The 15767-nt window shown below is 35.6% G+C and overlaps 1 protein-coding gene across 1 annotated transcript in view; it reads right to left on the reverse strand.

Moving 5' to 3' along the window:
• Positions 1–13835: 13835 nt before the first annotated feature.
• LOC123876617 (integrin beta-6-like) overlaps positions 13836–15767 on the reverse strand; it is a 71338-nt gene continuing 69406 nt past the window's right edge. Inside the window, exon 7 of the mRNA XM_045922944.1 lies at positions 13836–14977. The gene's annotated coding sequence lies outside the window, so the exon portion shown is untranslated. The remainder of the gene's footprint in view (positions 14978–15767) is intronic.

Raw genomic sequence — 15767 nt, forward strand, 5'->3', positions numbered from 1 at the left:
TGTATTGGTTTTATTTCTTATTCGAAATTCCTTTATTTTCCAAAAAGTAATATTAATGCTGGTACTGTTTAGCCATGGATTGGTGTGCAGTATAGGTAGGTATATTGCACTCTTAAAACTACAGGACCAATTTTTACTCTTCCCGGGAAAATAAAGAATGAATTATTACTATCAACTATCCCTATGCAGGTACTCACACTAGACTGGTCATTCCGAGCAAAAATGTTTATGGGCCGCAACACGCCCTTGAACTCATAACTTGATGGCCAGTATCATGACAGCTTCTTAGAACAATTTTTTTTTGTTCAGACTTATGAGAAATGACTAGTAGGAGTAAGTAGGTACATAGAACTCCGTCTATTCCGTTTTGAGCTGTGAGGCTTTTAGTTTGACTGAACGGACAATCTGGGAAACAGTCATGACTGAGTGCGATTGTCATACAATCCGGAAAAAAATCCGATCTGTTGACTGCTCTGGACTTCGATCAAGAAGATTAGAAGAGATCTTTTTCCAGATTGTTCGACAATCGTACTAACAGCCCAACAGAACGGAAAGAATGTTACGCTTCCGATTTAGACCGAAGTAGTCCAACAGACCGGACTTTTTCCGGATGGTTCGATCAAACTAGTCTAACAGAACGGAAAAGACAGTTCAAATTATTGATGTTGAAACCAAGTTTTTAAACAACTCTATGGTTTGAATGACTGAATTCCTAGGTTTGTTATAGAAGCAGTCGTTACTAACCATACCAAATAGTTGTCGAAGGCACAGGCTAGGGGGTTAAAAAATAAAAGAAAATAATATAGATAGATACTTATTAGTTGATTTTATTGACTAGGCAACGATCGTACGGTTCATTCAGATCACCTAGGCAGTACAAATTTACAAATGTATAAAAAGCTAGATTAGGTATACAATTATATTATAATTATTTACAGTAATTACCAACAAGTTCCTATTGGAGATTTTTTTAGATACAGTTATAAAGGCGTGTATACATAAACTCCTATTGGTTTTTTTCTTTAAAAAGACTATAATGTGATGTCAATTATTTCTTATTGGAAATCATAAATTAGTCACAATAGGCATGAGTTTATAATAGGTCAGATCAGACTGGGTCCACAATCCACATTAGACTATTTTGGCGATCATCGTCGGTCCAAAGTCTATATCGTTTAAGAAGAAAGACACAGTCGCTTCTTTGCGCCCTAATCTTTTGACGACGAACATGATTGCTTAAATAATCTAATGTAGACGCAGCCTATCCTCTTATCTAGCTACACATTAAATTAAGTTTAAAATAAAGGGGTTAATAACATATTTACAAATAACTTTATCAAGTACAATGCAGTTGTCATAGCCTATTTATACACATTTATAATAATAAGTATTATACTTAACAATATAACTAGGTACTTATTTATGAAGCCCTTGCACATTAGGGCTATTTGATAGTTGATGAATACATGAACACAATGTTAAATACCTACCTACCTAAAAATTTTACATTATTTTACCCGATTTTTTAACAGAACTTTATATAACTGGAATGATTATTATTAAGGGTGTATTTAACCACAAAATATATAAAAAAAAAAACAAAATAAAAAACTCTTGCTTAGAAAAAAATGCAAAATGCAGATCGCTAATTCCTACTCACTACTCATTCATAAAAATGCAAAATGTTAGGACGTAGGTTTTTCATTCATAAATCTCTAGTTAGGAATTTTGTGTCCAGTTTGGAAGAGCTCACAAGTCACATTATTTAAATAGGTCCACATTATGCTAATACCTAAGTACCTACCTAGATTAAATTGAAATCTAACGATTTCCTTATAACAGACATAATATTTAAAGTATCGTGATATCTACGTAAGCTAAAAAAACTCCTCTACCTATCTATATTTATCTTTTAGGTTCGCAAACATAATTTTTTATACCACTGATACCAGTCCTGAACGTGATATAAAAAAGACCGAAGAATGATTTTAAAAGTAGGTAGGCACACTTATATTTCGTGTATCAAAATTGTATTGTGGTAACTCGTTTGCAAGTGGTAGGTATATAGGTAGGTGTGTGTCAGAGGTTGAACAAAAACCCGTTAGTCAACAGTCCACAGTTCCGTTTGATACAGCAGAGATTCTGCCCACGGACCACGGGACCACAACTCACGAGCGATATCACGCCCACTGCGGTCTTAAAAATCACTTCGATATCCTACTTTCCTGGTGCCTAGGTACTTTCACTACAGGAAATAAATTTATATCGCTGCTGACCTATTTTTACTCTAAGTAGATAAAATGTAAAACTATAGAAAGACCTACAATAAATATAGAGACCGCTGGGTAGGACATAATATTATAGTAACGGCATTGGGTAAAGATATTGTAGCTATAAAATATTCAGTGCTGATTGCAATATGATGAAATGGAGACAAATCGTTGGAGAATCGCTACGACGCGACATCAAGGCTCGGGAGTGCCGCTACCGAGACGAGCCAGACAAAAGGACGGGGTCTTACTTTCCTGATCTGTATCGCTACTGACTCATTTTAATCTATATAATTAATAACGCAATTATCCGCTAACATTGCCCCATTTTGTGCAAACTGGAAAGAAATCGTCTGATAAAATAAAATAGGTATTTAAAAAAAAAAGAATACTATTAGCCATGCTAATCATGACTAATACTCCCCTTTCCCCTCCAGTCAAGCGTAAAGTTTGTGCCAGGAGTGGGTATGACAATAGTGCAACGGGTGGGGCTTGAACCACCGACCTTTCGGAATTCAGTCGTGCTCCTCAACCGTTGAGCTATCGTGGCTCTATTTTAAATTAATTAGGTACTGCAAAATTGATAAGTAGATATAGGAGAACTTACATACCTACCTACTGACAAATCCTGTTTTATAGCTTGTTTATAATAAGTATGGCGAATACAAATATTTCTTATGCAACAGTATTGTTTCCGATACTTTAGTTAAATTCTGATAGGTTATTATTTATCTTAATACCGAAACATAAGAAAAATATAGGTATCTACCTGCCTGGTATTAATTAGGTTACACCTATTACATAATGGAAGCATAATGGGTATTTAATTTATGTACAGTGATGACGAATCGCAGAATCATAATCATTGAGTTTTACGATTATTTTTTCACCAAGAAAAAATTTTACGATTATTTATAAGTATGATAATTTACCTATTTAAAAGCAATCGTACCTAACGCTTTCACGTAAGTATTTTATTTTCTAAGATGAGAAGTTATGAGTATCTACGTACATTAGATGACGTAATATAGAAATACTAATAAAGAATAATGTTTTTACGGATTTTGATAAGGAAGTTGTTTTTATAATAGGTATTTACTATTTATATTTTACTCGTACTTCCGAGTTCCGACGTTGAAATGATACGATGTGATATTTTCAAGATTATTCCACAAATCATAATTTTACAATTTAAGAAAGTATTTGGTAGTTTAAAATTATAAAGTGTACCTACTTACCTATTTTAATAGTCAAAATGTTGCAAATGCTCCTCAGATAGGTAGGTAGGTATAATATTTGGCTGTAACTCTACCTAATAATCTCAAAATATACCTAATGAAAAGTCAAGAAATTAATTAATTATTTATTATTTAAATACAAATCGTCAGTCATATTATTATGGTCAACTTGAATTTGGATAGAATTTGAATGAGATCATTTTTTACGGGGCACCGAAAGTCTCCAATAATTCTGCGATTGCTTAGCATTTAGCAGTACATCCTACATACCTACCATACTACTATACATTTTCTCTTCAAAATCCAAATAAGCAAGAATTTCGTGCTAAGGTATAAAACTACTATAATGATAGTGTAAGATCTGAGCCATTGGAATTTCAGTCCATTTTACCGTTAATGAATTGAGTTAATGATACCTAATTGAATACAAGGAGCCGCCATTTCGATAAGTGTACTTAGGACCTTTTTTATTTAATGACAAATTAAGCCCGTGACTGCGATCTCACTTGGTGGTAAGTGACGATAGGTACGTCTTAAGATGCCGTCTAACTTCGTAACCACGACGGTCGAACCAAAAAATCAGACTAGAGACATAAAAAAATTTACAAATCTCCAAATTATATTTGCACGGGAATCGAACCCAGGTCAAAGAATCCCACTGAATATAAGACTCTTCTACTGCGCTCATCGTTACAGTACTGCGCTAGCACGGTAATGGTATACCGTGGCGCTAGGAAGGTCGTCAAACCTAGGTAATAGTGCGCTTACATGGGCAATTTTTGAAGCAATTGTCGCTCGGCAACACGTATGGATCAATCTGGAGCAATAAGAAAAGCAATCTAGAGCAATTATTTTGCATAACATTGCTGAAATTTTCAGATATTGCTGGATATTGCAGTAAGTACTGCATGTGTTCGTGACGTCATAATTGGCTAAGCTGTGGAATTTTATTGCTCATGTAAGCGTACCTTAAGTAGGTACTATAAATTCAAGGTAGGTAAGGTAGATAATATGTCGTATGGTCTACCCTCGTTAATTGAAAAATGTGCGTAAACCATTCTAAGTTCTATGACTAACAAACGGATGGACTCATTCATTAATGGCTCCCCATTCAACTTCTGCAGAATTCACAAATCACTTAAAAACTAATGCTATTTTACCTATATACATTTCCTATACACGGCAGTGACTGTAATGTACGATTTACACTCTACAGATCTCAACCTAACACGGATAATATTTTTAATACTCATACTAGGCGTAGAATTCGTCTTACTGGTAATTTTGTAGGCGGCCAGCGCACTGAGTACATAATTAGGTATAGGTAATTCAAAACTGCAACATTTTCATAAAACCACAAAGCCCGAAATAAAGAAAACCTTGACTTAATGTTGTGTTATTCGGAAAACTGTTGTATAAAATTAAATAAATAACATCTGAAAAATGTACTATTCCTTATCCTTAGTCTTAGACAGTAAGTACTAAATTATTATTTGTCTCTACGATAAATACGATTTTTCCGGTTTAGATCCGTTGTGTGCCACGTGCCGATAAGTGTAAATCGTACATAACATCTACATAAGGTCACATATTTCGCCGTGCGTCAACCGCGAGTTTTTTTATTATTCGAGATTGCTAATCAAAATATACGATAACGTACCCATGACTCGCATGAGTCACTAGTATTTAAACACTTATTACTTAATCATCTTAAATATCACAGAGGCATTACATAAAACGCGCTATTATTACTATATACACTGATTGTTTAGAATCCTGTCTGAAGAACCTGTAGACATTCCATCCCAATGTGCTGGAATAGTGACCCAATATACACACAGCGGGCGAACTACAAGTGAATCTGGGAGGTGCTGGACACATCTTAAGGTAACTTTTTTAAAAGACCTGTGTCCAGATGTGGACACGCGTCTCTTACATCAATTATATTTTACACTAATTGATGCCCGCCACTTCATCCGCGTATATTAAGCTTTTAAAAATCCTTTTGATTTTTAGAATAAAAAGTAAATTCCTTCTAATTGGGATCCATATGCAAGCTATTTTTGTACCTAGTAGAAAATGTTCACAAATTCGTCCGAGTGGGTTTTGTTTTTTTTTTAAACCCGAAGGATCTCTTTCGTTTTTGCACTAAAAGTTCACTTTGGAATTGATAATATTATTATAATTATGTTTTTATTTTGGTTTATTGATTTTTTTTACTTTATAGCTGAAAGAATAAATCGATTTCAAACATATTTTCATTCCTTCGTGTTGTTTGCACCAGGGACCTATAATGCCAGTGGCGTGCCCGCCACCGCAGCCGCGCGGCGACCGCCTGCGCGCTCGCAACTGTTGCGCGACCGGCTCGCTACAGCACCGCAACTCGCATACGACACCGCTGTGCAACGCACTGGGTGCGGCGACGCAATGCAACGCAACTTCTCCTATGCATCTTAGACAACGCATCGCATTGAACAAACCGAAAATCACTATCATATCGTCGGTCGGATTAATTTACTGAACATCTCCAAAATCACGTGTTTTGAGTTAAGTATGAAAAATGGTAGAAAATTGAAAAAGTTTTCCGTACAATCAACAACAAAAGACAAATTGTTCCAATGGACATGAAACAACTTCTCTGGTAAAGAATCAATATTGATCTCAACTTTTTCTTATTTTCACTTCATTACTGGATCATTTCATGCAATTAAGGAAAAAAAATGACAGGTGACACCTAAATCTTGGTAATATAAAATGAAACTGCATATTAAATTAATTCTCAATTAATGAACTTCAACTCACAGAATTCTGCAGAAATAAATCGCGGAGCATACGCTTACTATTGCCACTTTGTATGCAAAACTATATTTTTAATGTAATAAACGAGGTCTATACAAATATGAAATGGTTTTTCGATATACTAGCCTAATCGTAAAAAAAATTTCTACTTGATTATTATTTAATAAGCCAAGCTTTTTTATTTATTAAAGTTTTTCACGTACATAATACCGTCTCAGAATAATTCTAAACGAAATAAGGCATCGAGTCAGAGATGTCCGAACAAATTCTATCCATAATCCGTCTTTTAGTGACCTTATAATGTTATACTGATGTTTTCCAAATAAAATACTGACCAAATTACACTGATTTAGTTTTTGCTACCCATATTAATAAAGATTATTAATATAATTACCTTCGCATTATGAAACGGTTCACCTTAATGTGCGCTAACCATAATACTAATGTAAATAGAATCGATGGCAGTGCATAGCCGAGTCACAAAGTTGCAATGCCATATTTAATAAAATATTACATATTTAACATTGAGATACTACAACTTATGATAAATATTGTCTTATTAGAGAATTATATGATATGTAAATTATATACCTTTTGTACCCCATGGTAATGTCGTGATTTTTTTATGTAAGGGCTAAAGCACACCAGATATTTTTAGCATCAGCTTTTGTCGTCGATCTTTTCTCTCTTCGAAAGCTAAACGTTGCGATTGAACTTTAACGGACACTCACTCACTGCGATCGTTCCTGCATTGCTGAAGATAGTGGTACTACTATTGTGTCCACCAGCTTCCATCGGTAGTCATCTTTTCAATGCTTTATTTAGACGTGTTTGACTCCCTCTGTCTGACTTTTGGTCAGACCAGCTAGTTGATGAGCGGCCTCTCGCTCTTTTGCCCTTCAGGGTGGAAATATCGAAATGAAATGCGACAAGTTGCTGAAAACATGATTCAGCAATCAGCATCGAATATACTTTCGTGACGCCGAGGTCGATCGCAGTTAGTCGCAAAAGCTGCAGCGTCGCTGATTGCCGATTCTAAAAGTATCGAGTATGCTTTGGCCCTAGCAATGGCTTAGGCTTAGGTTACACTATTGTGAATGGAGCGAGTCATCGTAGTGTAAAAGATTAGCGCGCGGCGGCTGTTTGTATGCGGGTTGTTTGTTTTATTATGTCTGACCTTGTTAATTTATAAATATTCGTGGAGAGCTACACTTCGCCAATATTTTGCCATAATTTTGTTCTAAAGTTTTCCTTTACTAACACGTTTTGTATAGAGGTTTGATCACTTCGGTCGTCGAAATTCTAACGTATTTATACACTTAGAGATATGTTGAAATTTGGTAGTGTTTCTTTAGTGTCATTCCAGACAAAAGACAACATTGTCAGCATTTATAGATTTATTTGTTTATATTTTTTGTTGAACTTGATTAGCGCTCTCGTTCTTCCTTGATTGATCGCGGAGCCGAGGCCCGCGCACTGTGACCGTTCGTAGGAGTGTTAAAAAAATTCTTTAGTTTAATTAATGAAAATTAGTTTTAATTCTCGGTTGATTACCGATTTTGTAATTAATATGTGACTAATAAGATGTTCTAAAACATTAATCTTATATTTTGTTGCAAGTTTTATTTTAATTTTATTTCGTTTAGATAATGTAAACGGGAGGCGATACGGAGCTAGCGTTAGTATTTTGTGAATTTAAAAGTATTCCCGACACCAACGACCATGCGGTGTCTGTGTGAACAACATGCTTAATATGCGACAATATTTAGCAATCGGAAACTATATAGAGTATATTATAATGAAGACTACAAAACAATTATTATCGCTGTGTAAAAATGTAAACCTACTATAAATGTGTAAATTGTGTAGTGTAATGTAAAGAAAGCTGTTTTATGAAGTGTTCTTATAAGCGTACGGACAAACCGTCGCGGCACGGCGCGCCGACGCGAGCGCTCGCTCTAACCTCTAGATTCTAAGTCCCTTTTCCATTCTTATGCTAAAATTAGGAAGCACTAAGCATTGCCTCTCTCGCTAGCCCCCGTCCGGGCTGACAGGGGACGCCGCGACAATTGGTCGCGTCGCGCCTGTCGCGTGTCAGTCGGGACGCGAGTCTGCGCCGCTCGCACGTGTCGGTGCGTCGTGCTCTGCCTTGTATTTTTGTTTGGCCATGTGAATCGAGCATGGGAGTTGTAATGTTGATTTCGATGGAGGAACAAAAATTATTTTTCCACTTGATGGTATTATATTATGGTAATAATGCGTGTAGTGTTAGAGTTGGGCGATAATTGTTGATTATTGATTAAAATTAGGTGTTTGTGGCATTGGATTGTAGTCGAGACGCGTCAGCGGAGGCCGCGATACACGTGTCGCGACGCTGGCTCGCTTCGTCTATGGCGGCCGCCGCTCGGTAGTGGTTTGTAGTGGTTACCTACAGAATTCGCAGATTGTTCCGGATCGCGTCGTTTGGTTCATGGGTATTGTGATCATAATTGCATAGTTTAATTAAAATATATATTATTATGATAATATGTCTATCGGTATCGAAGCCGGTCGTAGGACTGCGTAGTGTAAAACATCGCGCGTCGGCCCGACTCCGCGGGGTTCCGAAGCATGTCGGTTATGAAACCACGCTTTACTGAGTAACTGTGATATAAATATACGGTGAATCGTCATGGATGTTAGCGAGTAGGCACGCGACTGTCGCGCGTCGCGGTGTCGGGGCGGCGCGGGTGTGCGCGAACTCGTATCTCGGTATAACCCACTCATGCACCAAGTCGAAGTAACAGCTCACGACGCGTACCATTAGTGTAATGGTCAATTAATGTTGCGGCGTCATTCTAACACGTTTATGTAGGAAACAAATTTGACTCTGAAATAAAAGAAGTTATTTAATTTTGGATGTATTGGTTTTATTTCTTATTCGAAATTCCTTTATTTTCCAAAAAGTAATATTAATGCTGGTACTGTTTAGCCATGGATTGGTGTGCAGTATAGGTAGGTATATTGCACTCTTAAAACTACAGGACCAATTTTTACTCTTCCCGGGAAAATAAAGAATGAATTATTACTATCAACTATCCCTATGCAGGTACTCACACTAGACTGGTCATTCCGAGCAAAAATGTTTATGGGCCGCAACACGCCCTTGAACTCATAACTTGATGGCCAGTATCATGACAGCTTCTTAGAACAATTTTTTTTTGTTCAGACTTATGAGAAATGACTAGTAGGAGTAAGTAGGTACATAGAACTCCGTCTATTCCGTTTTGAGCTGTGAGGCTTTTAGTTTGACTGAACGGACAATCTGGGAAACAGTCATGACTGAGTGCGATTGTCATACAATCCGGAAAAAAATCCGATCTGTTGACTGCTCTGGACTTCGATCAAGAAGATTAGAAGAGATCTTTTTCCAGATTGTTCGACAATCGTACTAACAGCCCAACAGAACGGAAAGAATGTTACGCTTCCGATTTAGACCGAAGTAGTCCAACAGACCGGACTTTTTCCGGATGGTTCGATCAAACTAGTCTAACAGAACGGAAAAGACAGTTCAAATTATTGATGTTGAAACCAAGTTTTTAAACAACTCTATGGTTTGAATGACTGAATTCCTAGGTTTGTTATAGAAGCAGTCGTTACTAACCATACCAAATAGTTGTCGAAGGCACAGGCTAGGGGGTTAAAAAATAAAAGAAAATAATATAGATAGATACTTATTAGTTGATTTTATTGACTAGGCAACGATCGTACGGTTCATTCAGATCACCTAGGCAGTACAAATTTACAAATGTATAAAAAGCTAGATTAGGTATACAATTATATTATAATTATTTACAGTAATTACCAACAAGTTCCTATTGGAGATTTTTTTAGATACAGTTATAAAGGCGTGTATACATAAACTCCTATTGGTTTTTTTCTTTAAAAAGACTATAATGTGATGTCAATTATTTCTTATTGGAAATCATAAATTAGTCACAATAGGCATGAGTTTATAATAGGTCAGATCAGACTGGGTCCACAATCCACATTAGACTATTTTGGCGATCATCGTCGGTCCAAAGTCTATATCGTTTAAGAAGAAAGACACAGTCGCTTCTTTGCGCCCTAATCTTTTGACGACGAACATGATTGCTTAAATAATCTAATGTAGACGCAGCCTATCCTCTTATCTAGCTACACATTAAATTAAGTTTAAAATAAAGGGGTTAATAACATATTTACAAATAACTTTATCAAGTACAATGCAGTTGTCATAGCCTATTTATACACATTTATAATAATAAGTATTATACTTAACAATATAACTAGGTACTTATTTATGAAGCCCTTGCACATTAGGGCTATTTGATAGTTGATGAATACATGAACACAATGTTAAATACCTACCTACCTAAAAATTTTACATTATTTTACCCGATTTTTTAACAGAACTTTATATAACTGGAATGATTATTATTAAGGGTGTATTTAACCACAAAATATATAAAAAAAAAAACAAAATAAAAAACTCTTGCTTAGAAAAAAATGCAAAATGCAGATCGCTAATTCCTACTCACTACTCATTCATAAAAATGCAAAATGTTAGGACGTAGGTTTTTCATTCATAAATCTCTAGTTAGGAATTTTGTGTCCAGTTTGGAAGAGCTCACAAGTCACATTATTTAAATAGGTCCACATTATGCTAATACCTAAGTACCTACCTAGATTAAATTGAAATCTAACGATTTCCTTATAACAGACATAATATTTAAAGTATCGTGATATCTACGTAAGCTAAAAAAACTCCTCTACCTATCTATATTTATCTTTTAGGTTCGCAAACATAATTTTTTATACCACTGATACCAGTCCTGAACGTGATATAAAAAAGACCGAAGAATGATTTTAAAAGTAGGTAGGCACACTTATATTTCGTGTATCAAAATTGTATTGTGGTAACTCGTTTGCAAGTGGTAGGTATATAGGTAGGTGTGTGTCAGAGGTTGAACAAAAACCCGTTAGTCAACAGTCCACAGTTCCGTTTGATACAGCAGAGATTCTGCCCACGGACCACGGGACCACAACTCACGAGCGATATCACGCCCACTGCGGTCTTAAAAATCACTTCGATATCCTACTTTCCTGGTGCCTAGGTACTTTCACTACAGGAAATAAATTTATATCGCTGCTGACCTATTTTTACTCTAAGTAGATAAAATGTAAAACTATAGAAAGACCTACAATAAATATAGAGACCGCTGGGTAGGACATAATATTATAGTAACGGCATTGGGTAAAGATATTGTAGCTATAAAATATTCAGTGCTGATTGCAATATGATGAAATGGAGACAAATCGTTGGAGAATCGCTACGACGCGACATCAAGGCTCGGGAGTGCCGCTACCGAGACGAGCCAGACAAAAGGACGGGGTCTTACTTTCCTGATCTGTATCGCTACTGACTCATTTTAATCTATATAATTAATAACGCAATTATCCGCTAACATTGCCCCATTTTGTGCAAACTGGAAAGAAATCGTCTGATAAAATAAAATAGGTATTTAAAAAAAAAAGAATACTATTAGCCATGCTAATCATGACTAATACTCCCCTTTCCCCTCCAGTCAAGCGTAAAGTTTGTGCCAGGAGTGGGTATGACAATAGTGCAACGGGTGGGGCTTGAACCACCGACCTTTCGGAATTCAGTCGTGCTCCTCAACCGTTGAGCTATCGTGGCTCTATTTTAAATTAATTAGGTACTGCAAAATTGATAAGTAGATATAGGAGAACTTACATACCTACCTACTGACAAATCCTGTTTTATAGCTTGTTTATAATAAGTATGGCGAATACAAATATTTCTTATGCAACAGTATTGTTTCCGATACTTTAGTTAAATTCTGATAGGTTATTATTTATCTTAATACCGAAACATAAGAAAAATATAGGTATCTACCTGCCTGGTATTAATTAGGTTACACCTATTACATAATGGAAGCATAATGGGTATTTAATTTATGTACAGTGATGACGAATCGCAGAATCATAATCATTGAGTTTTACGATTATTTTTTCACCAAGAAAAAATTTTACGATTATTTATAAGTATGATAATTTACCTATTTAAAAGCAATCGTACCTAACGCTTTCACGTAAGTATTTTATTTTCTAAGATGAGAAGTTATGAGTATCTACGTACATTAGATGACGTAATATAGAAATACTAATAAAGAATAATGTTTTTACGGATTTTGATAAGGAAGTTGTTTTTATAATAGGTATTTACTATTTATATTTTACTCGTACTTCCGAGTTCCGACGTTGAAATGATACGATGTGATATTTTCAAGATTATTCCACAAATCATAATTTTACAATTTAAGAAAGTATTTGGTAGTTTAAAATTATAAAGTGTACCTACTTACCTATTTTAATAGTCAAAATGTTGCAAATGCTCCTCAGATAGGTAGGTAGGTATAATATTTGGCTGTAACTCTACCTAATAATCTCAAAATATACCTAATGAAAAGTCAAGAAATTAATTAATTATTTATTATTTAAATACAAATCGTCAGTCATATTATTATGGTCAACTTGAATTTGGATAGAATTTGAATGAGATCATTTTTTACGGGGCACCGAAAGTCTCCAATAATTCTGCGATTGCTTAGCATTTAGCAGTACATCCTACATACCTACCATACTACTATACATTTTCTCTTCAAAATCCAAATAAGCAAGAATTTCGTGCTAAGGTATAAAACTACTATAATGATAGTGTAAGATCTGAGCCATTGGAATTTCAGTCCATTTTACCGTTAATGAATTGAGTTAATGATACCTAATTGAATACAAGGAGCCGCCATTTCGATAAGTGTACTTAGGACCTTTTTTATTTAATGACAAATTAAGCCCGTGACTGCGATCTCACTTGGTGGTAAGTGACGATAGGTACGTCTTAAGATGCCGTCTAACTTCGTAACCACGACGGTCGAACCAAAAAATCAGACTAGAGACATAAAAAAATTTACAAATCTCCAAATTATATTTGCACGGGAATCGAACCCAGGTCAAAGAATCCCACTGAATATAAGACTCTTCTACTGCGCTCATCGTTACAGTACTGCGCTAGCACGGTAATGGTATACCGTGGCGCTAGGAAGGTCGTCAAACCTAGGTAATAGTGCGCTTACATGGGCAATTTTTGAAGCAATTGTCGCTCGGCAACACGTATGGATCAATCTGGAGCAATAAGAAAAGCAATCTAGAGCAATTATTTTGCATAACATTGCTGAAATTTTCAGATATTGCTGGATATTGCAGTAAGTACTGCATGTGTTCGTGACGTCATAATTGGCTAAGCTGGGAATTTTATTGCTCATGTAAGCGTACCTTAAGTAGGTACTATAAATTCAAGGTAGGTAAGGTAGATAATATGTCGTATGGTCTACCCTCGTTAATTGAAAAATGTGCGTAAACCATTCTAAGTTCTATGACTAACAAACGGATGGACTCATTCATTAATGGCTCCCCATTCAACTTCTGCAGAATTCACAAATCACTTAAAAACTAATGCTATTTTACCTATATACATTTCCTATACACGGCAGTGACTGTAATGTACGATTTACACTCTACAGATCTCAACCTAACACGGATAATATTTTTAATACTCATACTAGGCGTAGAATTCGTCTTACTGGTAATTTTGTAGGCGGCCAGCGCACTGAGTACATAATTAGGTATAGGTAATTCAAAACTGCAACATTTTCATAAAACCACAAAGCCCGAAATAAAGAAAACCTTGACTTAATGTTGTGTTATTCGGAAAACTGTTGTATAAAATTAAATAAATAACATCTGAAAAATGTACTATTCCTTATCCTTAGTCTTAGACAGTAAGTACTAAATTATTATTTGTCTCTACGATAAATACGATTTTTCCGGTTTAGATCCGTTGTGTGCCACGTGCCGATAAGTGTAAATCGTACATAACATCTACATAAGGTCACATATTTCGCCGTGCGTCAACCGCGAGTTTTTTTATTATTCGAGATTGCTAATCAAAATATACGATAACGTACCCATGACTCGCATGAGTCACTAGTATTTAAACACTTATTACTTAATCATCTTAAATATCACAGAGGCATTACATAAAACGCGCTATTATTACTATATACACTGATTGTTTAGAAATTACCAACTAGTAGGTACCTTATGTACCCCTATGAAAATAGTTAATAGATAAAGGCTGACATTTTTGTATAGGTAAAGCACTCGAAAGCTAAAACAAGAGATACCCTATAGAATTTGCTTATCTTAGACATGCAATTGATGTCTCAAATCTTTTAATTTTTTTTTATTAGACACACTATGCTTACGTCAGCTGTTTTTCCGACTAAATATTGCGTTTGTCGTAATTTTACATAGAACCAAGTGAAATACGAGTTGGCCGTTTCTAAACGATCAGAACATACCTGCTACCTACTACTATTACTAACAGTATACGTAGTTACAATTTGCGACGATGACACCGGACGAATGCAATTTCTTCATCATACCGTGTTGATCACAGGCAGTGTTGGAATGGGTTGCGATACGGGATACGGGGCCGTTTTGTCCTGTCCCCAACTCGTATCCCGTTGACCCCTTGGCCCCAAGCTCCTTTATTATTCAAATAATAACCTGTGGACAAAAAGAAACATACATTAGAAACTTGACTGGCTGACGATGCCACAACGCTTAGTCACCTGTAACCAGGAGGTTTGACTCATGTTTGGTCTGGTTGTAGTGTCGTTTCTTGCATTCAAAAATTTAAAAATAGGTAAGTAGGAAGGTAGGTACCTACAAATTACACATGTGACTGGTATCAAATTCACAGTGATTGCTTTGACAAAACAAGATATAAGTATTAAAATTGTTGAAGTTATAACCACCAGTTCGCATAGCAAGTGGTGGCTATATTCCTATATGAATTTACCGTGGCGGGCGTATGGTAGTCCCTACAAGAGCTATGTCAAGCAGTAGACGTCTGGTTGATACGGCACAATATGACGTCTCATGGTGAGAGGTGGCGGTAAAGAACATACATTTCATCGAAACAAAAAAAAACCGTTAAAGTATAAGTCAGACTAGCACATGACGGGTTCCGTATCATTATACAAGAAATAATAAATAATTAACACTTTTTAATTTTTACTAATTTACATGCCGGCCAAGCAGCAAAAGAAGTACAAAGTACAAGTGCAAATTTCAATTCTCTATTTTTACGGTTCATGAGATATAGCCCGCTGACAGACAGACGGACGGACGGGCAGACAGCGGTGGCTTATTAATAGGGTCCCGCTGGCATCTTCGTTTAATAAAATAAAATAAAAATAAAAATAAAAATAAAAAATAAAAATAAAAATAAAAAAGCCTTTTATTTCTTCACAAATATTTTTTACAATTAATTATAACTTAGAGTACTAACTAG

This window comes from Maniola jurtina, chromosome 1 (genome assembly GCF_905333055.1).
Source record: "Maniola jurtina chromosome 1, ilManJurt1.1, whole genome shotgun sequence".
NCBI classification, from domain to species: Eukaryota; Metazoa; Arthropoda; class Insecta; order Lepidoptera; family Nymphalidae; genus Maniola; species Maniola jurtina.